General features: G+C 40.1%; 1 long non-coding RNA gene across 1 annotated transcript in view; it reads left to right on the top strand.

Annotated features, from left to right (window-relative positions):
• The first annotated feature begins 17,731 nt into the window (after positions 1-17,731).
• Positions 17,732-25,327, top strand: part of LOC103106346 (uncharacterized) — a 31,831-nt gene continuing 24,235 nt past the window's right edge. Inside the window, exon 1 of the long non-coding RNA XR_472923.3 lies at positions 17,732-18,261. This is a non-coding gene — a long non-coding RNA (uncharacterized LOC103106346). The remainder of the gene's footprint in view (positions 18,262-25,327) is intronic.

Below are 25,327 nucleotides of genomic sequence, written 5' to 3' on the forward strand. Positions count from 1 at the left end.
TGTTGACCTCATTCATCGGGGACTGACTAAATTGTACAACCTACTCTATTGACATAGGTCAGAGTTGCCAACCCTGTACACTGAACCCAGGGCCAACTCTGGGTCAAGGAACTTCAGCTGCGTTTCTGACAGCATTTCTGTAAGCTGTGCTGTTGGAGACTGCTCACAAGGCTAGACGTCTTTGGTTGCTAACCAGAGTCTGGCTTTATTGGGAGACCGGCTCTCTCAATAAACCTATTTCTTTTTGGCCTGGAGACTTCGCTTTATTTTTTTGGTGTTTCGACTACTTCTATGGTGAAGAGTCATAGTTTTGCTGAACTTATATCCAGAAGGAAAAACAATGTCATAAAGAAAACGGGCCCACAGAGGAGGAAAATTAAATCTTTGAATAGAATGCTGGCATATGAAAGAAGTATAATTCTTTAAAGCAGGAAAGGAAAGTTATTGCCATAATTTCCATTTACTCATTTTCAGCTTAGCTTTAATTAGTTTCTCTATAGAAGATTTATGGGGAAACATGGACGGAGATCCTTATTTACAGAAAATCTTACTGACTCTTTTCCAGTGTTAAAACAAAGAATTCAAACGACAGATAATGACAGAATTGACAGTGAGTTAGTATTGCCTCTTTCCTAGATGTTTTATCTTGCCCAACCTTCTGTGAACTTGGGGTCCCCTGGCTGTTGCCCTCCCTTCCAAAAAGATTATTTAACCACTTCTTCCTCTGTATTTATGGTGGAAAACCCCAGTGCTACCCTACAGCTCTGCTTGGTTTCCCAAATTATTATCTTTCTCTGACTAAAGATTCATTATTATTACTTTGGTAGTTCTTTGGGTTTTGGTTTTTTCAGTTTGAAAATGCTACAGAATAGAAAAATGGAAGAACTAAGTTTAAATTTTGCCTTAATCCCTTATTTGCCTACTTTTGTTGTGCATTCATGTCAGCCACATTCAATAGTTTATGATCCCATTTGGGATTTCCCCAGGACCACACAAGTGTCTGGGGCCAGATTTAAACTCAGGAAGATGAATTTTCCTGATGCCAGGTCAGGCATTCTTTCTACTGTGCCATCCCACCTTGCTTGTTATCCATCCCTGGGCAAGCCACTTAGTATCTTTATCCTCAATTTCTTTATAAGTAAAATGAAGGGATGGACTAAATGACCTCCAAGGTCACTTTTTAAATCCTAAATTTATTATCCAATATGTAGGATTTATAATCTGTGTCATTGGAGGGATTACCCACAAGATTATAGTTATTCCAAAGTATAGAAGAAAGGAAAACAAGAAAAAAAATTCTCATGGGAGACATTAGCATTATGATCATCTCATGTATTTAGGCTAATAAAGGAAAAAAATTCCTACAAATTTGGAGGAGGGTTGGATTTAAAAAAAAAACACAACTTTTTAAAAGGAAAGAAATCTGAATACATCTTAATTATCCAGAATCATACCTTAAGTGGGGTAGAGGGCCTTAGTATTGTGTAAAGTAGAATGGGTTGGGCAGAGACTTGGGTTTTATTTATGGCTCTATGACTTAATGGTTGTACTACCTTGGAAAGTTACTCTTTCTCAGCCCTAGCTATAAAATGGGAAAAATTAATAGATTTAGAGATAGAAGAGTATTTAGAGTCATATAATTCAACCTCCTCACTTTTTCAACAAGAAAAATTAAATGGAGATTTATTTGCCCACAGTCACACAGGTAGTAATGGGCAAAGCATGATTCAAAACCAGATCTTTTGCCCCCAAATCCTATGTGCCACACACTAAGAGATGTGGAAAACACTTCTTAAATGGAAAAGTTCTGGAGAAATTTAAAGTATTCTTGTTATTTATTCCCAATAACATAGCATTTCTGGATGATAAAAAGTAAAGTAATAATGCTAGGAATTATTTCTCATTAGAATGCAAGCTCCTTGAGATGTCTTCTTTTTGTCTCTAGCACTTAACAGCAACTGGTCCATAGTAGGTTCTTAATAAAAGTTTATACTTGATTCTCAAGTTCTATGTATTTAGTCTATATGGAAGTATATATAAAATTGTTGTGGAATCTCCAAGTGATTATGAGTTGAGGAACACAGCTCTCCAGGATCATAATTTAGGCAGTTTATTGCTCTTCTGTCCCATAGGCAAGTACAGGGGATGGTCAGGGCACAAGGTGGAATGTGCATCTTTGGGGAGAACAAAGAACTCTGGGTCTCCTTTTCTATTTGACTAATGCTGCTGGGAACATTCATGGGTGCCATCTGGGAAGGTGTCCTTCAGGGGCCTTCAATCTGTGGGTAGCCTAGACAGCAGCCAGTCCCTCTCCCTTATCCATCAGAGGCTTTTGTGATTAGGAAACACTGCTAACTTTTCATACCTGGATTAGATGAAGTTTGCTAAATTACTTGTGATCAGAAAAGCTTTTCATTGATTGCCTAAATGAAACTGGGTCAATCGGTGATCAAACATGGAGTTCTTTCTATCAAGAGGGCCAATCCTCACAGTTTTTAGCATCCTCAAGAAAGCAAATAAATCCACTTCTTTAGGAGAGCAGGGCTTTGCTGACAAGAGAAGAAAACTTACTGGTTCTTCCACTTCCTAGTTCTGAATTTGCCAGTGACCTAAAGATTTTAATTTAATGTCTCTTGGGCCCCTCTCCTATAAAATGGAGCTAATAACACAGCAAATGTATCCTATGTGTTAATTAGCATTAGCAGATGTTTGGAAAGCCGTGAGTGAATGATGCTGTGTAAAATGGAAAATGGGACAGCCAGGATGCCAGGAAGACCCCTCTTCCAGAGTTCAAACCTGACTTCAGACATTTACTAGTTGTGTGATCTTGGCCTCAGTTTCTTCAACTGTAAAATGAACTGGAGAAGGAAATGCCAAATGTGTCCAGTGTCTTTCCCAAGAAGACCCCAAATTGGTTGACAAAAGAGTCAGACACAACTGAAAAACAACAAAATATAAAATGTATCATTAGTACATGGACTTTTTATATCTGAGTATCTCAAAGCTCCGTTCAAATATTAATTCTCAACAACTCATTTCAAAATGGATATACAAGGGATTCACGCCCTTGATACCTTTGTCATACAAGACAAGGAATCACAGGACTACAGAATTTCAGAGTTAGAAGAGGCATCGGAGGCCATCTATTTCAACAGGTAACTAAATGGAAATCTTTATAACATCCCAAAGAGGTCGTCTATCCTTCCCTTGAAGACTTCTGGGGGGATCGACTGCCTCTTAGAGGAACGCATTCCCTTGTTGGAGAATTCTTAATCATCGTTTTTTCTTACTAGAACCAACATGGTCTCCTCCAAGTTCTACCCTTTGGTCCTAGTTCAGTATTCTGGAGATAACTCAAGCCAGTCATCCCTCGAGCAAGATAACAGAAATAATAGCTTATATCTGCATAGAACTTTCATGTTTATGGAGGCACATGATCTAAATATGGTTATACCCATTTAAAAAAAAACTCTTACCTTTGGTATTAGAATCAATACTGTATATTGGTTCCAAAGTACTACAGAAGTGATACGGGGTTGGCAATGGGTGTTAAATGATTTGATGTGTCACATTTGTATCCAGGACCAACTCCATCTAGACATGACTCTCAGTCCCCTGATCCACTTAGCTGCCCCTTTATCCACATTTTATAGATGAGGAAACTAAGACAATAACATATGCAACTCAAGGATAGATACAGTTTACATGTTGAACTATTCAAAGGCTTCCACAAGTCCCCCACTGTTTCCCAGTAAAGGATAAAAATCCAAATATTTATATTTAGACTTTGTGCTTACTAATAATAGCTAATATTTACATAGGGCAGTGAGGGGGAACAGTGAATAGAGCACCAGTCCTGGAGTCTAGAAAACCTGAATTCAAATTCAGCCAAAGACACTATGTGACCCTGGGCAAATCATAACCCTGTTGGCTTCAGTTTCCCCAAATGCCAACTGTGCTAGAGAAGGAAATGGCAAACCACACCAGTATCTTTGCCAAGAAAACCCCAAATGGGGGTGGGGGGGGTCACAAAGACTCTGAGGCTGCTGAAGTGACTGAACAACAAAAATATTTCCATAGAGTTTTAAGGAATACAATTTTTTTGTCTTCTCTCTATTACATTTAATCCTCACTACAACCCTGTGAGCTAATTTCTATTGGTATCATCATCTCCATTTTCCAGATAAAGTAGGTTAAGTAAATTTCCCATGGTTACAAAGCTAGTAAACATTAGGGGCAAGACTCAAACCCAAGTCTCTCCTAACCAGAGATTCAGAACTATTTTTCTCTACACCACTGAATTATATCCAGTGCCCTTGCTTCAAATCAGATAAAATAGCAAAAGAAAAAGAAAAAAGTTTCCTCCTCTGCCTTTGAAGGATTTGTCTACCCCATTAAGTTCAACAGAGAAAAGACTTGCTGCCAATGAGAGGAGGGGGCTAGCTATTCTGGGACAAATTGGGAAGAATGAAGAGCACTTTATTGATATTATTTCATTTGATTTTCACAACCTCCCTGCCTGTTTCTAACTTGGTTAAGAATAATAATTGTATGCTAATGAAATGTAGCAATCCATAGCTGAAGTAGGATCTTATCCTCAATTTCTCTGAAAGTTAAGGAAGATACCACATGATAACACATGTTCACTCTACAATTGCATACTTGAAAAGTGATATGGCATTGTGGGTAGTCCCCTGAATTTAGAATCAGGGAATCCTTGGTTCAAATCCTAGTTACCACCTATGTGATCTTGGAAAAGTCATAACCTCTCTGAGCCTCAGTTCCTCATCTGTAAAATGAGGAGGTTGGGACTATATAGATTCTGTATTTTAATTTAAAATCTAAGAATTTTTGAATTTTTTTGTTTGAGATTGTATTTTTATAAAAATCCAAGACTTTTGTTTAAGATTTTACTGTTATAAAAAATTTTCAAAGATTTTGATTTTGTTCGAGAAAAGATCTTCAAGAAAGAAGCTTGAAACTTTTATATCCAGAGAATGAACTGTTGCAGAAAGATGCCAAAAACCTACACTTCATCAAGAAGATCAAGAATGAACTTTGGATGTGATTGATTGGACTGAACTTTTGATTGAACATTTATTGTAACATTTATGCCAAAAGGGACTGCCCCTAATTTGGCTTTCTGTCAATGCGCCTAGCAAACATTGGTTTTGCTTTCTTTTCTTTTCTATTTCCTCTCTCACTATTCTAATTTCTCCTAGAAAATTGAATATTGTGTATATCTTTAGTTAGAAGTGAATTTAGAACTACAAAATGATTATGTTAAATGATCAATGGGGAGACTAGTCTCCCAATGATCATCAGGGGGGATTGTAAACCTCAAAATTCCTTAGACTTATAAATGTTGGAAATTTCACCATTGGGATATTTCATACTTGGAAAATTTCTTACTGATAGTCTATTGGAATGGGAATCCCATTGGCATGGGAGGTTCTTCCTCTTCCCTTCTTAAGATTACTTTAGGACAGAAACCCTTTGCTGAACAATGGAAAGGACTTTGACCTATGCTTAAGCATAGAACAGGAATTTCTTTGAGTCTTGATTGATTTTAGAATTGATACAATGGAGATACTCCACCCTATTCAGTCCTAATAGGATTGAGTAAGGGCTGCAGCCTAGATCAAAATTTAATTATTCCAATCTCTACCATACTCAAGTTAACAGGATTTAGAAAGGGCTGTAGCAAAGGAGTATAGATTTAATCATTTGAAAATATGACCTTCAACAGACATGTGCAAAAGCCAGAAACCTCTGGGCGGTCCTGGGTTAAGCGAGAGCCTCCATTGACAGGGAAATTGATGAAGAGTGATTGGTAGATGTGAGGACTGAGGGGAGGCAACTTGGATGGTGTCCTTAAAGATAGGAGGGTCTGGAGACTGGAGGGGGTTGAGTTTTTGGTCGGTGTGGTTCCTGGGCTCTGAGGAAGCTTGCTCTGAAGGAAGCTGAAGGTAGGGGCCTCTGAGACTGTTTCTCCATTTTGGGACACGTGAGTAATAGGGACTGATCTCTTTTCTTTGCCCCAGCTATCTAAGGGCTTGGGCCTTTTGGCCCAGCCTAAACAGAAGGGGTATTTAAGCCCTATTCCCTTCTCTCCCCTTTCTCTCTCTCTCTATATATATCTCTAATTCCTTTCTTGCTCCTATTGTAATTAAACTCCAAAAAAGGCTGACGGCTGACTTGAGTTTTTCATTTAGGAATTACATAGCTGATTCCTTGGCGACCTTAAATTAATATATATCAGTCTTTTAAAGTGATTCCCTTGTAACAATTCTAAGGCCCATTCGAGCTCTAAATCAATGATCCCACAAAATTTAACTTTTATAAATAGAATTATGCTCTTAATTCACAGAATTATAGCTAGAAAGGACCTCGAGAGACATTTTGATCCAGTCTCTCTCTTTGAGTTCCTGTTAGCTCCCATTTTGAAAGATGAAGTGATCCGGGGAAAGTCAGAAAGGTTAAATAATGGAAGTTAATTCGCCCAAATTTCACAAAGCTAAAAACTGGCAGAATTCTGAGCTCAGTATGAGAAGCCATCATCCTTCAAGGAATTTTTATAAAGCCAAAACTCTCTCTGTAGCCACCCTCTAATGTAATTATTTTATATCTGAATTCTTTAAAACAGGGAACATCTTATTGTTAAATTATTTATTGCTAATTGCAATTCATTGTTAAATTAATTGGTGTTGAATTTCAAAAACAATTTCTATAGTCGCTCTTGCTGGTTCTTGAAAAGGAAATTTCTCGTTGCTAAGAAAACCTATTATCCCTTCCTCATTTTGTTAACATTCTGTAATTTTAGGATTGGCCAAGACTCTGGAGACCCGCTCCAAACTTTGACACCATAGATTGCCAATGTGCTATATATATTGAGGAAGTACAAAAGGTCTCCCTACTTCTGTCATCTCTATCCTTACCTCTATCTCTATTTCTATCCATACCTCTCTCTCTGCCCCTTCAAAGATGCATCTTCCTCTAATATCATGCTACCAGGTTAGAAAAATTATTATTAGAAAATAATTCCTTTATGTGACTCTGGGCAAGTCACTTAACCCCCATTGCTTAGCCCTTACCAGTTGGTTCTAAGACCAAAGGTAAAGGGCTTAAAAAAAAAAAAGAATGCCTTTAATCCGATAGGTGAAATTAAAAAACAATAACAACTAGAAATGCACCCCCCCTAAAAGAGAATTACAAAGAAAGAAATGTCCCCTCAAAAGAATGATTACATTAAGTGGTTCAAGTCATTCATACTTTAGAGTGAATTTTTTAAAAATCAGATTATCTTGTTCCTGGCAGTTAACCCAAAGATGGGATCCTGGCCCAAGGGGCTGAGACTTCCAAAGTTCCCAAGAAGCAGGAGGTCTTGCTGGAGTCAGGCCAGCCTGAAGGAGAGGCAGCAGGCCCAAAGGGCAGAAGGAGGGCACTGGGCACTGATGCAGGGGTGAGGCACAGCGAGAGATAGGAGGGGGACAAATGAAAGAGAAGTCACAGCCAAAGACAAATTCCATAGTTCTGCCTAGCCTTGGCCTTACTTGGCAAATACCACTCCAACTTTAATCTGTTGTTTGGAAGCGGGACAAGCCTAGGCAATTCACACCTAGGCAGCTTGATTATGGTTTTCCTTTTCTGTTTTTGACTCCATTTTTCCTCTCTATCATATTTGTGTCAAAGCACTGAGATTTCATAAGAAGTACTCATGCATTAGGCCATCACCACCCTGGACTACCTGGGACTCCCAGGATCCAGCCAGAAAACCTAAGTGCCCTCCTAGCAGCACCCCCATCTCCCAGAATTTATATTTGTATATCTATCCTGGCTGGGGCCCCAGCTGCACAAATTCCCCCATTAGGCTTTGACTCACATCCATTGTACACAAGCAGCAATCACCAGACCTATCTGTGAAGACTTTCCAGTTTGGCAGAACCTGCCAAGGCTTGTGCTCCCCTGGCACAGCCTTTGTGAACCCAGGATCACCTCCACACCACCCCAAGACCGCCTCCTAGGATTTTAATGGAATGCATATCAAAAGAAATGTTAATGTCAGCATTAATTATTGACACATAAAAAATAATTAATATCTATTAAAATATGATTGCACAATCCTATACTAAGTACTGAAGGAAATATAAAGATGAAAAAGACAGAGTAATTCAGGGAGGTGGCAAGGAACTTTGAGTACTTTGAGGAAGACCAGAGTTCAGATCCTGCCTCTAATAATTATTAGCTATATGACTCTGGGCAGATCTGATACTTTCAGCCTCAGTTTCCTCATCTGTAAACTGAGGATAATAATAGCACCCATCTCCCAGGGTAGAACCAAATAAGATAACATGTATAAAGTGCTTTGCAAGCCCCGAAATGTGGTATAACTGCTCCCCATTTTATTAGTCCTGCTCTCCTGGGGTTTACAATCTGATACCAAAGGGAAGGGATCCTAGTTGTAGAGTTTAGAACAGTGCTTTGGGAAGACAGGACAAGGAGAGTCTGGCAACAAACACTGCTAGTGAGGGACAGTACCAAGAAAGAGGAGGCAGACTTCCTCTTTCCACAGTCTCAGCTATAGAGCTATATATTTTTTTTTATTAAAAAAAAAAACAAAACTCTGTATGTTCATGAAGAAGGAAGGGTATCACCCAATCAAAAGATACAGAAAACAGTGAAGAAGACAGAGTTGTTGGTGGACTTCATTCTGACCATCTAACTCCCAGAATCTTTTTTTCCTCTTTCAACTCTTCCAAACACCCATTTCCTTATTTACTTACCAGATAGTGTCGAGTTTCCACTTCCTTTGCAACACACCCACAGGATCTAGTATTTGGCTATTTATCAGAGAATGAAATCAAGCAAAATGACCATTTTTGGAACGTAAACCACCAGTTGTACTGATCAGATTTAATCTATATTTAAAAAAAAATACATTTGTGCTTTCATTAGTAGAGTGAGGAGGAGTTGGGGTGGAAGCAGAGGGTGAGCTCCCCTCACCCGTATAGATCTAACTTAGGATGTTTGAGCATCGCTTGGAAAATTGAGGACCTAAACAACTTCCCCAAGGTCAGGTGGGGACTTGGGCTTTCTTGGCTCTGTCTGGGCCATTTCTCCATCAGGGTAGGTTGCCTTTCCTAAAGGGATTTACCCCGGACACACGAAGGTGAGCCTGGCACATAAAAGGTAGTGACTGTGGGCCAAGGTGATATCATGGGAGCACACATTCGGGCAGTCCTGACCCAACTGGGAACGTTTCGGGATGCCTGAGGGCGGGGGGAGCTGAGTTCAGAAGAACTTCATCTCCAGAAGCTGACCACAGCAGCTCATGAAACTGTCTGCTTAGGGTTTTGATGAGAGCCGAGAGAGCGCTCATGTGTATAAAATCAGAACTCTTTGAGGCACTGACTTCTGTCGGGGATGAAAATCCTGCTCTTGCCAATTTTTTTGCAACTTACTTCCTGGATGAATTGTGGTCAAAGAATGCTCAAATGTGGCCACCCTCCTATTTAATGCTCTTATATTTCTTGAGACCAAAGCAGAAACCCTGGATTCTAGGAAACCAGGAAAGCAACATCATTTTAAGGAAGTGTGAGCATTCTGTTCTCCAGTTAATATTCTTCCCCCTCTCATTGACTTAGGTTCCCAGAGCCATGTAGGAAATCCTAGTTCCCCTAGGCTTCCCTGTTAGCCCACTCTACTACCATACATGTACAATGACACTATTTAAAATCTACTAGTCTAGGTAAACCCTCTTTTCCAGCCCCCTAGTTTGAGGGATTGAAAAAAAGGTGGCAACAAGGAGGAAATCACCTTTCAGATCCTTGTACTAATGATGTAGGGCACTCCACCGAAATCTAAAACAAATAGAGAGTTCCTGATTAGACAGGTGGTAGAAAGGATCACACAAGATAAAATGGATATTCTGATTATGTAAAAAATAAAAATTTGTTCAAATCTAATATTGTTAAAAATTAGAAGAGAAACACAATTTAGGAAAGAAATCCTTACATGTTACTCTGAGATCTTATTTCTACAATATAAGAGGAACTGATTCCGATTTCTAAGACTAAAAGCCACTCCCTAATAGATAGACAAAGCATATGAACAGGCAGTTTTCAAAGGAAGAAATCCAAGCTTCCGACAATCGTATGAAAAGCAGAAATTGTCAATAATTACATAACTGTAAATGAAAGCAATTTTGAGGTTCTACTTTATAACTATCAAAGTGGCAAAGAGGAAAATGCTGGATATCGGAGGGATGATGAAAATACAGGTACACTAGTACACTAGTACACTTGGTGGAGCTGTGAATTGATCCAACTCTTTTGAAAAATAATTAGGAACCATGCTTAGGAAGTTACTGTTCATACTAGCTAAACCACTACTAGCTTTATACTCCAAAAAGAGAAAAAAAGAGGAAAATGGTGAATATGTACAAAAATAGTAATTCTTTGTGACCCTTAAAAATAGAAACTAAGGAACTCTCTTCTTGGAGAATGGCTAAACAAATTGTGATATAAAATTGCATATGTAATATAAAATGTAATGTAATCTATGTGATGGGGGACAGCTGGGTAGTACAGTGGATAGAGTGCAGGGATTGGGTTCAGGAAGACCTAAATTCAAATCTGCCAGAGACACTAACTCTAATCCTGGGTAAATCACTTCACTGTCTACTTCAGTTTCTTCATCTGTAAAATGAGCTGGAGAAGGAAATGACCAACCACTCCAGTTTCTTTGCCAAGAAAACCCAAATGGGGTTGAAAAGACTTGTGAGGAATAGGTTCTGACAAGATGGTGGACTCCTCTCATAAGCTCACATAATGGAATAAAAAAAAAAACAACAACCTGAGTTTCATGTTCCCAACCTAAGCCCTATTTCAGATGGGGTTGAAGCAGTCTTTGTTTTGATTGGTTATATTGGCTATGCGGATAGATAGGACTGAAATAGTCCTGGTGTTGATTCATTACAACCCACTTAAATCATTAGGATAATTGGTTTTGTAAAGTATGCATTCTGATTAGCTGGCTTTTGAGATAAGGTTGTAACTCTCAAGTAAGCAGCCAGTGGTGAATGAGGGGAAGGACCAGCTTTGCATCAGGGACTAGGATAAAAGAAGGCTGCCTGTTCCCATTCCTTGCACTTGTTTGCTAGCTGTAACACTGGCTCTGGAGTCCCCATTCTCTTGAGGATGAAATAAAAGAACCTTTCACTTGCTGATGCAGAGTTCAAGATTGTTTTGAATACGTGGTTGCTCCTCTCACAACTGAATGACAACAAAAATCTGTGTAATGTTATATACACAATGTAACAAAATTACCATATCATAAATTATTGAAATGGACAGTTTTAGAGAAAATTTGGAAGACTTATGAATTGATATAAAGTGAAAGGAGCAGAACTAGAACAATTTATACAACAAAAACAACATTACAGAGAAAACCATCTTGGGAACATCTTAGGTCAATGCAAAGATAAAACCCAAGGCCAAAGGGATGAAGATGAAACATATCACTCTCCATGAACTTGCTACATAAAGACATACATTTTTAGACATGGATAATGTAAGGATTAAAAAAAAAAACCCTAGACTATATAGATAGGTACTGAGATTTTTTTTTTTACTTTGCTCAATAGAATGGGGCTAGTGGAGGGACAGATTTATTAAAAAAGTTAGGGGGAACAGAAGGTAGTTCAGAAGGACGCACAGACAAGCAGAATAATTTTGAAGTTGATGCATGGAATTTGTTGTATACTTGAAAAAAAAGGAAAGCAACTGGTATGATAGAAATTGTTTCATATGCAATTATTTTATTATTTTCTTATCATCCCTTTCCTTTCTTCTCTTTCTCGTGTGTGTGTGTGTGTGTGTGTGTGTGTGTGTGTGTGTGTAAAGGCCAAACTGAAAAAATACTGGACAAAAGTCTTCTGAGCAAAACTGACTTTATTGAGAGATCTGCAGTCACCAAGTCAGAGTCTACAGACATACTTAGCTTGGTTTGAGACCCTGATCTTATTAGCTGCCATATTTATGCAAAAGAGCTAGAACATAAAAATTCACTTTACAGGGATTTGGCCAACTGTATTTTTCTTCCCTGAGAGGTCAGACATTCCTCTTTCTTGTCCTGGAAGTAGGACATCCTGGCCTTCATGGCCACATATGCCATATATGGTAATATGAAGATGACAGGGCTTACTCATTGGTAATTTCAAAGCTAAGTGAAACATTGTGAACCCACAGCCTTGGAAACATCCGGACACTTTCCAGGACACCAAAGGCATGCACAGACTCCCTTTGGCAAGAATATCTTGCAAGGTACTTCAGAAAATATTTTACTCACACTAGGATTATTTGATTACTGATTTATGATTCTCATACACAGATATTCAATCAACTAATAACTGGGGCTATCGCTTACTATTAAATTTATAGTTACAACTTATAACTAAAATGCTGAATACCTAATGGGATTACATGCAGAAGACATAAAGCTATAAAGAGGCATAAAACAATGAATTTAAATTGATTGAAGTTACTTAATTAAGTTATCCTGTTCAAAAGTCAGCAAATGTTTATTAATTATTTTCTGTGTGTAAAGCACTATACCCTAGCATAGGAGATAGATAGAAAATGTAGGTTAATCTTGCAGCCTGGACAGTCTTATGAAATTATTTTTTTGGACTGTTCTCAAGATATTTTTGCTGCCTGACAGTACCTCCTTGTTAGTGAGTGCTTCAAAGTTTATTTTATGCCTTTGGTTTAATACTTGATCCGTTGTAATTTAAAAAATATTTTCTTGGGGAAAGCTGGGTATCTCAGTGGTTTGAGAGCCAGGCCTAGAGATGGGAGGTCCTAGGTTCAAATTTGACCTCAGATACTTCCCAGCTGTGTGACCCTGGGCAAGTCACTTAACCCCCATTACCTAGCCCTTACTACTCTTCTGCCTTGGAACCAATACACAGTATTGATTCTCAGACGGAAGGTAAGGGTTTTAAAATAAAATAACTAAAAACTATTTTCTTTTTGTCCCCTTTAGCTCTCTTCTCTCCCTGTATTTCTGTCCCTATATATACATACAAATATGTTCATGCATTTATATATAGTGTTCTACTTATAGTCCCCACCTTTGAAAAGGAAAGTAGCAGGTGCCTTTTCATGTATGTTCTGAGGATCAAACTTGGCCATTATAATTTTTTTTCCTTTTCTTTCTTCCCTTCTTCCTTCCTTTCTTCCCTCCCTCCCTCTCTTTCTCTTCCTTCCTTCCTTCTGTCAACATGGAATCTAAAAACCCCAAACTTGTGACTTAGTGGGATCTCATGAACCCCAGATTTCAGGACTAGTTTGTAGGTTGGAGACCCCAAAGTTTGTACTTGTTCCCTGTTCCCATGGGAATCCACCCTGAAGGGAATCCCAGGCTAGCAGTTTCAGATTTAGTGGGGGACCCTCAGGTGAATGACAATCCTAGTTAGGTGAGACTAAGCAGATGCTGAGGACCCTCTTTGTCTTAGGTAGTCTCCCCTCTTGTATCAAGAGACCCTTTCCCAAGAAGATCCATGCCTGGGCAGGGACCATCCTTTATACACTATCTATTGTAAGCAGCCCCTTCTCTTACACCCTAGTCTTTAGCTATGATTCCTTTCCCAAGCTTGATTGTCAGTGATTTCCTTTGTAGCCATAGCAATGTCAGTCATCTTTCCCTGCTTCCAGATTTCCCCCAAATGGTATATAGGTTCTCCAAATTCTTTTGTTCCTTGGAGTTGTCATCTAGCCTGGTGGCACTCCCAAGAATAACATCCCCAGAGTCCAGGGTTTATGCCCTGTAAAAGGTGTGGTGCCAGACTGAGTAAAGAATTAAATACTGGACTTATCCCTATCCTGATTAAAGACTTGGTTTTTCTGACTATTTGATAGTTCTGTGTTATTTCCAAGTTAACATTTCCTTCCTTCCTTCCTTCCTTCCTTCCTTCCTTCCTTCCTTCCTTCCTTCCTTCCTTCCTTCCTTCCTTCCTTCCTTCCTTCCTTCCTTCCTTCCTTCCTTCCTTCCTTCCTTCCCCTCCCTTACTTTCTTCCTTCCCCTTACTTTCTTTATTAGTAACAACACTAAGATAGGACAACAAGGGCTAGGCAAATGGGTCTAAGTGACTTGCCCAGGGTCACCCACTAGGAAATTCCTGAGTCAAGATTTGAACCCAAGTGCTCCTAACTCCAGACATGGTGCTCTATTCACTATGCTACCTTGCTGCTCCGACTATTATGATTTCTTAGCAATGTTTTACTCATTTCACTTTGCATCAGCTCATGTAAGTCTTCTCATGCATCCCGGTATTTTCAAACTTTGATTCTCACTGAAATGCAGATACCCTTGGGAAAGTTAATAATTTACTTAAACAGTCATTTGTGCCTTTGTGTGAATGATTTAAGAGGCTAATAAGGTGGTAGGCTGAGTGATTCTGGGTACATTCCATGACCTCTATGTGCTTCAGGCAACCCCTGAGAATTTATCCACAGCATTATTGACAGATTACCATCACAGATATAGGATTGTGAAGAGAATTCTCACACTGATAATTACATATTCACAAAACCTGACTGTGTTTGCTTGAATCATTTGTTACCTGCTTTCTAGGAGAGCAGATTTTAATAGTAAGGAGGTAGGAGAGAGGCTTAGAATAATGGACATTTAACATAGATGAAATGAGATATACCTGGAGAGAAGAAGGGAGACAGGGCTCAAGAAAGGTAGTCTACATCACAGTTTTGAATTCAGTTGGTTCTGATTCCATTATGGAAATATATTTTGCATGGTAATGCATGTATTAGGCAGATTGAATGGCTTGCCAGCTCTGGGAATGGGGAGGGAAGGAGGAAGGGAGAGACATTTTGGATCATATAACTTCAGAAAACTTATATGGGAATTTGTTATTATGTGTAACTGGTAAAATAAAATATCTTTATAATTAAAAAAAAAAGAAATTTTCCAAAAAAAAGAAAAGAAAAGAAAATAGAAAAAGAGAGTAAGAAAAAAGACACATCACCACAAAAGTAACTTGGCTTTCCTTTCCTTTTCCTGATGACTGGGAACCTTTTTGAAAAACTAAGTGTTGGAAGTATTCCAGTGTGCAGAGGCCCTTTATAGTCACAGGCAGGATAAGTAAATAGAAGGCAGTTACTAGAACAAAAGAAGGAATCCCTTAGGTACACTAATAGCAACAGGCTCCCAGAGCAATCAACACTTTCCCAACTCCCTGGCTTGCACTTACTTTGGCCCCTATGCCTGTGAACTTGTTGCTAAACTTGAAATTGCCCTGCAAGACTAATTTTTTTTTACCTCTAAACTCTTAGAATCTGTTTACTTTTATTATAATTTCTAAGGAAACTGCCAACCACCTGTCTTCCCTGTGTTTGTTTCCCATCCTCCAGAGTTCCTGTCAATGGGTGCCTAGTATTCTGAGATACCTTGGTCTCTACATAAAGGAGGAAAAAACAATAAAACAAAAATTCTTTCACTAAGGTGTTAGTTAGTGATTAACAAGGGTCATCTGCTCACATTTATTTATATCTGATTTTTATTTTTTGAGACTAGGTCTTTCTGTCTGGTTCAGGCTTGAAGTTCCTAGCAGCAGGCTTGTTTTGATCGGCTTTGTTTCCAACCTGAACCAATTGGCTGCTTCTTACACTCCCCCTAACCCCGCAAGCTCCCTCCCCATATTGGTGCTGGATACTCATTCAGTGATCTGCCAGTCTCAGTTGTCCCTAGTAGCAGGCACCACATCAAGACATATTTCCAAAGATGACTAAAAAGAGAAGGGATGTGCTTACCATGGAATGAATTCCTACTGGTACAAATTCAGGCAGAAATAGAAGTGCAGAGATATTTGGCAAGTCCTTTCTGGGGCCCTTCAAACTACAGCCTGTGAGCTGCTGCTTTGTATTGTCTCTTTCTTCCTTATGTTTCTATTAAGTCTGATCCCAGACTTAAGGAAGCCTGAATGGCCAAAAGTTCACTTATAGAAAGTCTAAAAAAAATAAAATAAAATCTTTAAAGTAAAATTCCATAGTTCTGATACTTGTGTGACAATGGTGCTGCCAACTTGGGGGGATATTGCAGGTGAACCTGAAAGTACTTAGTAACAATAGCAGCCCACAATTGTCCTGGGTCTTTAAAGAATCTGGAATTTAACATCAGGCTCTTTTATTTATTTTTAATAATTTAAATAAATTTATATTTAATTTAACAAAGTCTCTTTTATTTCATCCTCATGAGAATGGGTACTTGAGAGCCAGTGTTATAAGTTTTACAGCCAGCAAGTACAAAAATGGGGAGCAGGCAGCTTCCTTTTATACTAGTATCTGATGCAAAAAGCTGGTCCCTCCCCTCAGTCACCATTGGCTGCTTACTTCAGAGTTACACTCTTATCCTGAAAGCGAGCTAATTCCAGAATGTGCAATTTACAAAACCAATTATCCTAATTATTCAAGCTGGTTTTAACCAATCAACACATGGACTGTTTCAATCCTATCCATCTGAAATGGAATTTAGGTTGGGAACACCAAACAACTCATTTTGATGGAAAGGCACCCTGACTCCATCTTAGTGATTCATTGAGAGGAGTCCACCAGCTTTCTGAACTTCATCTTACATGTAAACCTACCAAAAAGCAAGGTGTCACTTTAAGGTCATTAACTGAATGGCTATATCATTTGACCAGCCAATGAATCAATGAGAATTGATTTAGCACCTACTCTGTGCCAGACACCTGGGTTAGGGACACTCTCATGACTAGGAAACAATGTGATACTCTACAAAGCCGGAAATGGGGGGAAAAATTGGCCCAGGAAGCCAGTGTATTCAACTTAAGCCTTCCATCCTGTTGGTAAATTGATAGGGAATGGTATTCATTATTCCCATCTTAAAGATGTGAAAAGTGAGACCCAGGAAATATAAGCAACTTGTCCAAGGTAAAAAAATAATTGGAACTACCAGAGAAGTATTGAAGGGAAGGTCTTTAATCAGAACCAGAGAGACTCTGATCAGAAGCTCCACACAGGAATGACCACAACCACAGAAAGACAGAAAGTAATCTAAATACTATCAGTTTCTGTTCATCTCCGGAAAGAGGGCTGCTGTATAGCTTGGGGAGAGAAAGGGGAGGATGGTATATGAGTTTACAAATACTTGGGAAATGAAGGGGCACCCACATCAAAAAAACCAGACGCTTGGGGGTTTGAGAGCTGATTGCAGGGGCTTAAGAGTTCATTATTCTCTTTAAGTCTTTGGAAAAGAAGTAAAACTTGATTCATAGTTTGTCCTTAGGAGGTAGCGAGAGTGGCCCCGTATTCAGATTTCACCATCTTCTTTCAAATTGACACCTCTAGTTTCTGGGAACTGGGCAAGACTGATTCGTGGTTGATTGGGTGGTTTGAGTTCTTTGTTTCAACCTCAGGAAGTGTCAGAAATGAGATGAAATAAAATTGTCCGTAAATTGTTGGCAACAGGAATTATTATCCCCATTTTAAAGATATGAAAAAATGAGGCCCAGGAAACACAAGCAACTTGCTCCAGGCCACATAGAAAAGGAATTGCAGGGCTAGAATAGGATGCAGACTCGATGCAGATTTGCTTACTGTATTCTTCTTGGGCTTCTTTTTTTTTTTCTCCCTAATAGGACAACATAGTGCCACTTGTTCTGACAGCCTCTATAACATGTCTCCTGAAATAAGGTTTCTCTCCATTTCTCTAGGACGTTTTCCAAATAGTCTGATGACATTGGTTAGAAATCTTTCCTGCTATGGAAGCCCAGACGTTCTCTTTCTAATTCTCAGGCTTGTGTTTTGTATTTTCTCCTTGAGGATCCATTCTCTTTTTGTTCGCGGTGCAGTTCCCCCGCCCCTCGCCTCATTTAACTTAGACAGGCACTTGTAAATCCTCTTGCCTTTGGAATGAAAACTCTTTGACCACAGAAGTTGTACTTTTCAGCGTGATGGTGTAACCCGTCACAAATGTGGATGAATCCCACTCAGGCTCCATGGCCGTAAATTTCAACCAGGATGAACTTTGCCATCTGTGGAAGAGTGGCGCGTCAACTCCTGGGCTTTTTGAACAATTAAGTTCCACTTGGAAGCTGGAGACTCGCAGCCCTGACGACTTTGCCCGGTGATCTGATACACTAAAAGGGGCGTTCAAGTGCCCTGTTTTATAACTGGGTCACTTCAGCTGCTGATTTAGCCCTTTGCTTCTGACTGGGTTCCCGGGGTAAGTGACTGGGGCAGGTGCCGGGGAGGGTCCCGTGATCGCTCCAGGAGCCCCGGCCGGCTTCTCGGGTGGATCTGGAAATCAATCGTAGCCTGGCAGAGTTCTGGCTATTTAAAACTGCATGCTTGCTGCATTAGAGTCACAGTTTTCAGACGCCGACTCGTGCGGGCTCGAGCGCTTGCTTGCGAGCGTGCTAAACTCCACTCTGATGATTCCCAGCTGTGGGTCCCGAAAACCCCACGGCTAACAGAACAGCGTATTTGCTTACTGCAGGACAGGGTTTCTGCTGTGTGAAATAACTCCGCCGCGCTACCTGAGGAGAGAGCTTTGTCTCGCATCTTTGATCACCGTCTCTCATCTAAATCCTGCTTAATCACTCGAAGAAATCCTTTTCTTTTTCGTGGGAAAAAGATGAAACTTGAGACAAGTCGTCTAGGGGAGAAATCAGTAACTAGCCGGTGGGGATGCTTGTGCCCTGGCGTCTGGCTGAGAAAGCCCCGTCCCTCGGGCTCCAGCTGAGCCACTGGTAAAGTTCAGCACTTCCTGACGGTTGGCTTTCACGCTATTTTCTTGGGTAATCACAGACAAGTGACTCTTACGTGCTCATCCAGTTGACCAGGAGCCTCTGCTCTCTCATTTCAAAAGAATCGGTGGCTCCCTCGTGTATCTTAGTCCTGAGAAGGGGAAGAGCCGGGGCTAGATCAGAAGAGAGAACTGTATTCTAGTTCTTTCTCTGGGGAACCTAATTGCCGGCTCTATTGGCATGGATCCAGGCTGCACTCTGCACCTACTGTGCCCCTATATGGGCATTCTGAAGCCTCATTTGAGCCCTGAAACTCCCAGGGGTAGGAGGTGGAGGACAAGCCATGGTCCTGACTAGCATGTAGTTTGTAGAAATAATTACTTCATTATCCAGAGTTTAAAAAAACAACAACAACAACAGAACCAGAACCATTGTATATGCAATAACTGTAATAATGTCAATGTTGGGCTAGTGTCTGATCCTGGGATGGCACTGAGAGAAATGCAGCTTGGCACCTTCTTTGCAATTCGTAGTTTTAGAACCTTGAGAGTGTCAGCGCCATTTCAATCAGGGTTACACAGCCAGGATCTGTCGGAGGCAAGAATGGAACTATCCCACCCTGTCTCTCTATGTAATACAATGGTAAAGAACGCTGAGAGAGCCAACCTATGAATACCGTAATGACCAATCTTCCGTTCTGGAGGACAGATAATGAAATATAGCCCTGAAATATAGCTAGAGACCACAGGGGCAGAATGCCCCATACATCATGAAGCTTGACCACTATGTCCATTTGTGTGTGTGTAACTGCTTTTCTTTGCTATAAAGGGTGTAGGTATGTGTATGGAGAAGTATATAGAGAAATGACTGGTTTTTTTTGGGGGGGACACCATCATTTTTTTTTAACGTTCCCACTTATAGCTCTGTACCTGCCCCTGGTTGGAAAGAAGCATACACTGATTTGGATTTTCTGCCACTTTCTGAGAGATACATAAATTACAAAGATTTTGTTTGCTCTTTTCCAGGTGGTGCAAGTATTGTTAAGACTGAGAGGTCAAGATATTATGGGGAAATTATAGCATTTGTTGGCTTGTGATTTTTGAGGATTTCCATCTAGTTTTATTTAAGGTTTGAGGTGGAAGGAAAGGGAACTGAAAATGGTTTCTTCCCACAAGTCCAGACCTTACTTCTGAAATGTGGCCATGTCCTACTACATTGCTGACACTTTGGGTCTTTTGGAGAAGAGAACAGAGAAAAGGAGAGGGGTTGGGTGTTTTTTTTTTTTTTTGACAGAAACAAGAAAAGTGATATCTTCTGGTCATTTGCTTTCTCCATTCTATAGGCTAGAGAAAGAGATGAAGATTTAAGGGGAAGGGTAGGGAAGAGGATGTAATTAATAGGTATTACAAAAGAAGAAGAAGAAAAGGAAGGGAAAGTTAGGAAGGAAAAGGGAAGATTAGAATGATGTTCTGATGTAAGTTAGATGTCAGCAAGAGAATGGTGGAAAGGTAGGAGACTTATGAATGTTACTGTGAGTATGTATATCAGAGGCAGAAAGAGGAGAGATGATACAGTCATGTAGTACAAAATTATCTGTTTTCATTCACTTCTCAGGAATGAACATCTTGAAAAGGGGGAATTTTATAGGGTACCTACTATGTGCCAAGTATCATACTGATCCTTTTTTTACAAGTATTATTTTACTGGATTCTTATAACAACCCTGCCAGATAGTTGCTATTATTACCCCCATTTTAAAGTTGAGGAAACTAAGGCAAACTGGAGGTTAAGTCACTTGTCCAGGGCCACACACATACTAAGTGTCTGAGGTTGGAATTGAACTTAGGTCTTACTGACTTCAAATACAGGATTCCATCCGCCTTCTTTCCTAGCAGCACAGGGATTTGGAGTCCCAAAGCTGAGCTCCTACTAGCTTTGTGATCTTGAGCAAATTGTCAATCTTCTTGAAGTTTCATTTTCTCCCATATAATGAATAGTGTTTGTCTAGATAATATTAACATCTCCTATTAGTTCTAATGTTCTATGATTTCTGGAGTAGTGTTCTTATTAGCAAACATTGGATTTATTTCTTTAAGCCATCTAGCTCTTTCCTAAATTTGGCTTTCCATGCTATTAGTAATGTTCAGAAAACCTAAGAATATACAAAGAATTTGTTACAAACTATTGGTCTGTTGTTACTCCTGCTACAATAAACAAGCCATTTCTTCTTGGTCCATGAGCAGAATCCAAAAAACCACTTTTTATTTCACTATAGAAATCTATTTAATTAAACATCAAATTCTTCAGTTACCAATAACTAGGGGAGCCCCTGGTTGTGATGGGTATTCTATTTGTTTGAAAGGCTGTGGGATTTTGTTGTTGTTGTTGTTTTAGTAGTAAAGGATTTGGGGGAATGTCTTATCACCTATTTCATATGACATTGATGGAAGTGGGGAGAGGGCATACTGTTGACCCAGTGTTTGATTCCATTTTCTTAGCAAGGACCAGGGCAAATGCTATTAGTGAGACCCTCACCCTCAGTTGTCATAGGCACTATCGAATAACAAATCTCCTCAACCACTTGGAGTTGTTCTTAGGTTCTGGGGTTTCTACTGTGACTCAAAGCTCTGCCTCTGCCTCCATGAGTGGGGGGTTAGATTCTTTTTGTAGTCTGTGTGTATGTGGGGTACAATGTAGACTTATCCAATCTCAATCTTGGATCCAAATGGCTCTCACCTACTTAGGAAAGCTCTGTTCCTCGTCTCTAGACCAGCTTTTTTCAAATGAAGTTCTTTACAAATAGTATATGAAACTTTGCAAAGTCCAAAAAAAATGATATAATCCTGTTTAATTACAGTATTTGAAATAAAATCAAATCACCCAGAATGAAAGAGCCCATGAATCCTTCCCAGACTAGGCAGCCTTACTGGCGTGTAAGTCCCAAACATAGTTCCTCCTCCCAGCCATTCCCTGAGAAAGCTAGCAGGTATCCATCCCAATGATTTTCCTACCTTGGGCAAAATATCCCAAAGGGTCAATATTCAGTTAGTTGGAGGTGACTTGGGAATTAGGGCACTCTGCCATTCTCTTTGCCTTTCAAGGATTTGCAGCCAGAGTCAGACTTGAGTTCAAATGTGGCTCCAGGTCCTTACTATCTGTGTGACTCTGGGCAGGCCACTTAACTTCTGTCTGCCTCAGTTTCCCCAAAATGGAGATAATAGCACCTTCCTTAAAAGATTTGTTGTAAAGATCAAATGACATAATAGTTAAACATCTATATGGTGCTTACTATATTAGGGACTGTGCTAAGAATTTTACGTTTATCTCATTTCATCCTCACAACAATGCTTGGTGGAGGGGAAGTGTGTTTTTTGCATTTGCTTGTGCATCCATTTTGCAGATGAGAAACTGAGGCAGAGAGAGATTGTGACTTGCTCAGTGTTACACAGTAAGTGTCTAAAGTCGTATTTTAATCTAGTTATTCCTGACTATAGGCCTAGAGCTCCATTCACTGCACCCCATAGCTAGAGTTCAGAGTCCTCTAGATGTTCTGGATGCCCTGAAGTTAGTATACTTTTGAGTTACAGCTACGGTTACGGTTGTGGATTCTGGAGCTAGGCAGAGGCAGATATCCCTTGTCTGTATATCTAACTGAAAAGGTTATGTAGTCCTAGGACCTTCTGCTGATCCCCATGAGACAATTTCAATATTTCGAAAGATTTGATGAGAGCCCTTACAGATTTCATTTATTTCAATGCCACAGTCCTAACCCGAATAATCTCTGTACAAAAAAAGCTAAAACTCACCCCAGAGCGTGGGTGGGAATGTAATTAGTGGTGCATGGTGAAGCCCTTGTGTAAATGGGCTCCATAAAACTAGCGTTAACTATCTGATGAATTTTGATATTTATTTTTCCTATTTAAAGTAGAATATTTCTGCCCTCTAGTGGTGTTAAGACTCACCTATAAGAACTAACTGAAACGATAGAATATTTATTTCTGTTGGCATACTAGTTGCTCTTGGAGGGACCTTGGTTACTCTTTTATTTATGGTGTCCAGTGAGAGATCATGGGGTGGTGTGTGTGTGTGGGGGGTATGGGGCTCTGAAAACAGCCATTAGCCTTTTCATTTATTATTTAAAAAAAAACTTTTATCTTCTGTCTTAGAATGGATAGAATGGTAGGTTCCAATGCAGAATGCTAGTAGCTAGGCAATGGGCATTGAGTGACTTGTCCAAGATCATACAGCTAAGAAGTATCTGAGGTCAAATTTGAACCTGGGACCTCCTATCTCCAGGGTTGGCTCTCAACCCACTGAACCACCCAGCTGCCCCCTTTTCATTTATTCTTTTCCCTTTTAGATGGAGGGAGTGGAGCCTCTTGAATGCTATAAGTTGGTGGTGTCAGGACAGGTGTTGCAGGCAGCCTAGCACCCATGTCCTCAGGATCCAAGAGTGACCTTGATCAAATAGAGAGGGTGCTGAGATGAGCATTCATTCAGCCATTGTCCACTTGTAGAGCTGAACTCAGTGGGATCAAAGTGTCAAGCGTAATCTCCTAGAACCATGTTGGCAAACATATGGCACGCATGCCAGAGGGGGCTTCTCCCCTCCCTATTGCCACCATGCCTGAGGACATTTCTCCCATCACCTGCCCCTCTGCCCAGCAGCCCAGCAGGAATGCTTCCTCCCTCCTCTGTGTGGGTTGAGGCAGGGTATGGACATGCAATTTGGGCACTCAGTCTCTAAAAGGTTTGCCATCACTGCCCTAGATTCTCAGGTGGCAGAGGGCCCCCTCTATGCCAGGGGTATTGGGGGAAATGCTAGGATGTTTGCTTATCTTAGAAGGAAATATCCTTCTGTAAAAGCAAATTGAAGTTACATGATTAAATGGAATTGGAGTATAGTCATTATCTCTTAAAATTGGGGGAAAACTCAAATTATAGGGCAGGAGGGCTCAAGAGAATCTTTTGGAAAACCAAGTGCTCAGTGGAAAGAGCTCTACCCTGGAGTTGGGCAGATCTGAGTTTTAATCTGACCTTAGACTTACTGGCTATGTGACCTTGGGCAAGTTACTTACCCATTGTTTGCCTCAGTTTCCTCAAATGTAAAATGGGGCTTCTAACAGCATCTACCTCACAGGATTTTTGTGAGATCACATGAAATAAATATTTGTAAGGCACTTTGCATAGTGCCTGGCACCTTGTAGGTGCTATATAAATGCCTATTCCTATCCCATTATCCTGTATAAAAATTTTGTTATACATTATTGTCTGGTCTCCATGACAAAGGACAGTTCAGTAAAGGTATGAGAAGAGGCATCATGCCTTAATAGATAGCACACTGGATTTAGAGTCTTTTTTCCCCCTTAACATTTGCCTTCCATTTTAGAATAACCCTTACCTTCCATTTTAGAATCAATACTGTTTATTGGTTCCAAGGCAAAAGAGTGGTAAGGGCTAAGCATTTGGGGTAAGTAAATTGCCCAGGATCACATAACTAGAAAATGTCTGAGGTGAGATTAGACCCCTGTCTCTGCGTCTGGCTCTCAATCCACTGAGCCACTGAAATAGAATATATAAGCTGATGGGAAACTACTACTGATAAATAGAGAAATGGTAAACTGGGGAGAATTTTTACTTGTTGAACTAGAGAGGATAAACTGAGGGGAAACTGTTTCTTCAGCAATGACTGTTGTTCTTTGGCTTTTGACTTGAGAGAGCTGCTACAGGAACCTAAACCTGCTTATTGGTAATGGAGGTAGAACAGGAAAATGCTGAGGGATGTTACCACAGGGTATACTGGTACACAGAGGACACTGCTCTGGGGTTTACTCTGGGGTTTGCCTATTGATCCCTACTTATTGCTGATGGATTAATCTACTTCCTAACCTCCTTCCTCCCTCACTCCCTTCCTTAACCAACCTCTCCCTTTTGCCTCCCTCACCTCCCAAATCTTCTTGAAGCCCTTGCTTCTTCCCTCCCTCCTGAGTGAACTATAAAGATACTCCAGTTGCTTTCTCAGTCAAGGGGTTTATTGGGATAACAGGATGGGAAACTGAGGTAAGAGGGACGAGGATTTCCCTAAACTACGGGGATAATTTTAGAAAGGTTTGAGGAAGTATTCCAGTTACAAACTGTGACTCTGAGACAGTTAGGGAGACGGAGGACAACAACAGTTCAAATTCTTCTTTCTTCTTCACAAATCAGTAAGATCTCTCAGCTTAAACCCAGATAGAAACAAAGTTCAAATTCTCTCCTTTTCTCCTGGCCAGCTCAACTCTCTTATAGACCACCAACTCAAAAGCTTCTCCCCTGGTCAGCTTCCACTGCTCAGAGCCAGAGAGACAGAAACCAAATCCCAAAAGCCAAGTTTCTCTTCTCAGTGTCAACTTCAACTGCTCAGAGCCAGAGACAAAGTCCAAAAACCAAGTTTCTCCTTCCAGGGTCCTTTCAGCCAGCTTCAAACCTCCAGAGAAAAAGAGAGTAACTTCCAGTCAGAGACACCGTCCCCTCCCCCCTGTCAGCTTAAACTGCCACCAACTGG

Source organism: Monodelphis domestica, chromosome 5 (genome assembly GCF_027887165.1).
Source record: "Monodelphis domestica isolate mMonDom1 chromosome 5, mMonDom1.pri, whole genome shotgun sequence".
In the NCBI taxonomy this organism is placed as follows: Eukaryota; Metazoa; Chordata; class Mammalia; order Didelphimorphia; family Didelphidae; genus Monodelphis; species Monodelphis domestica.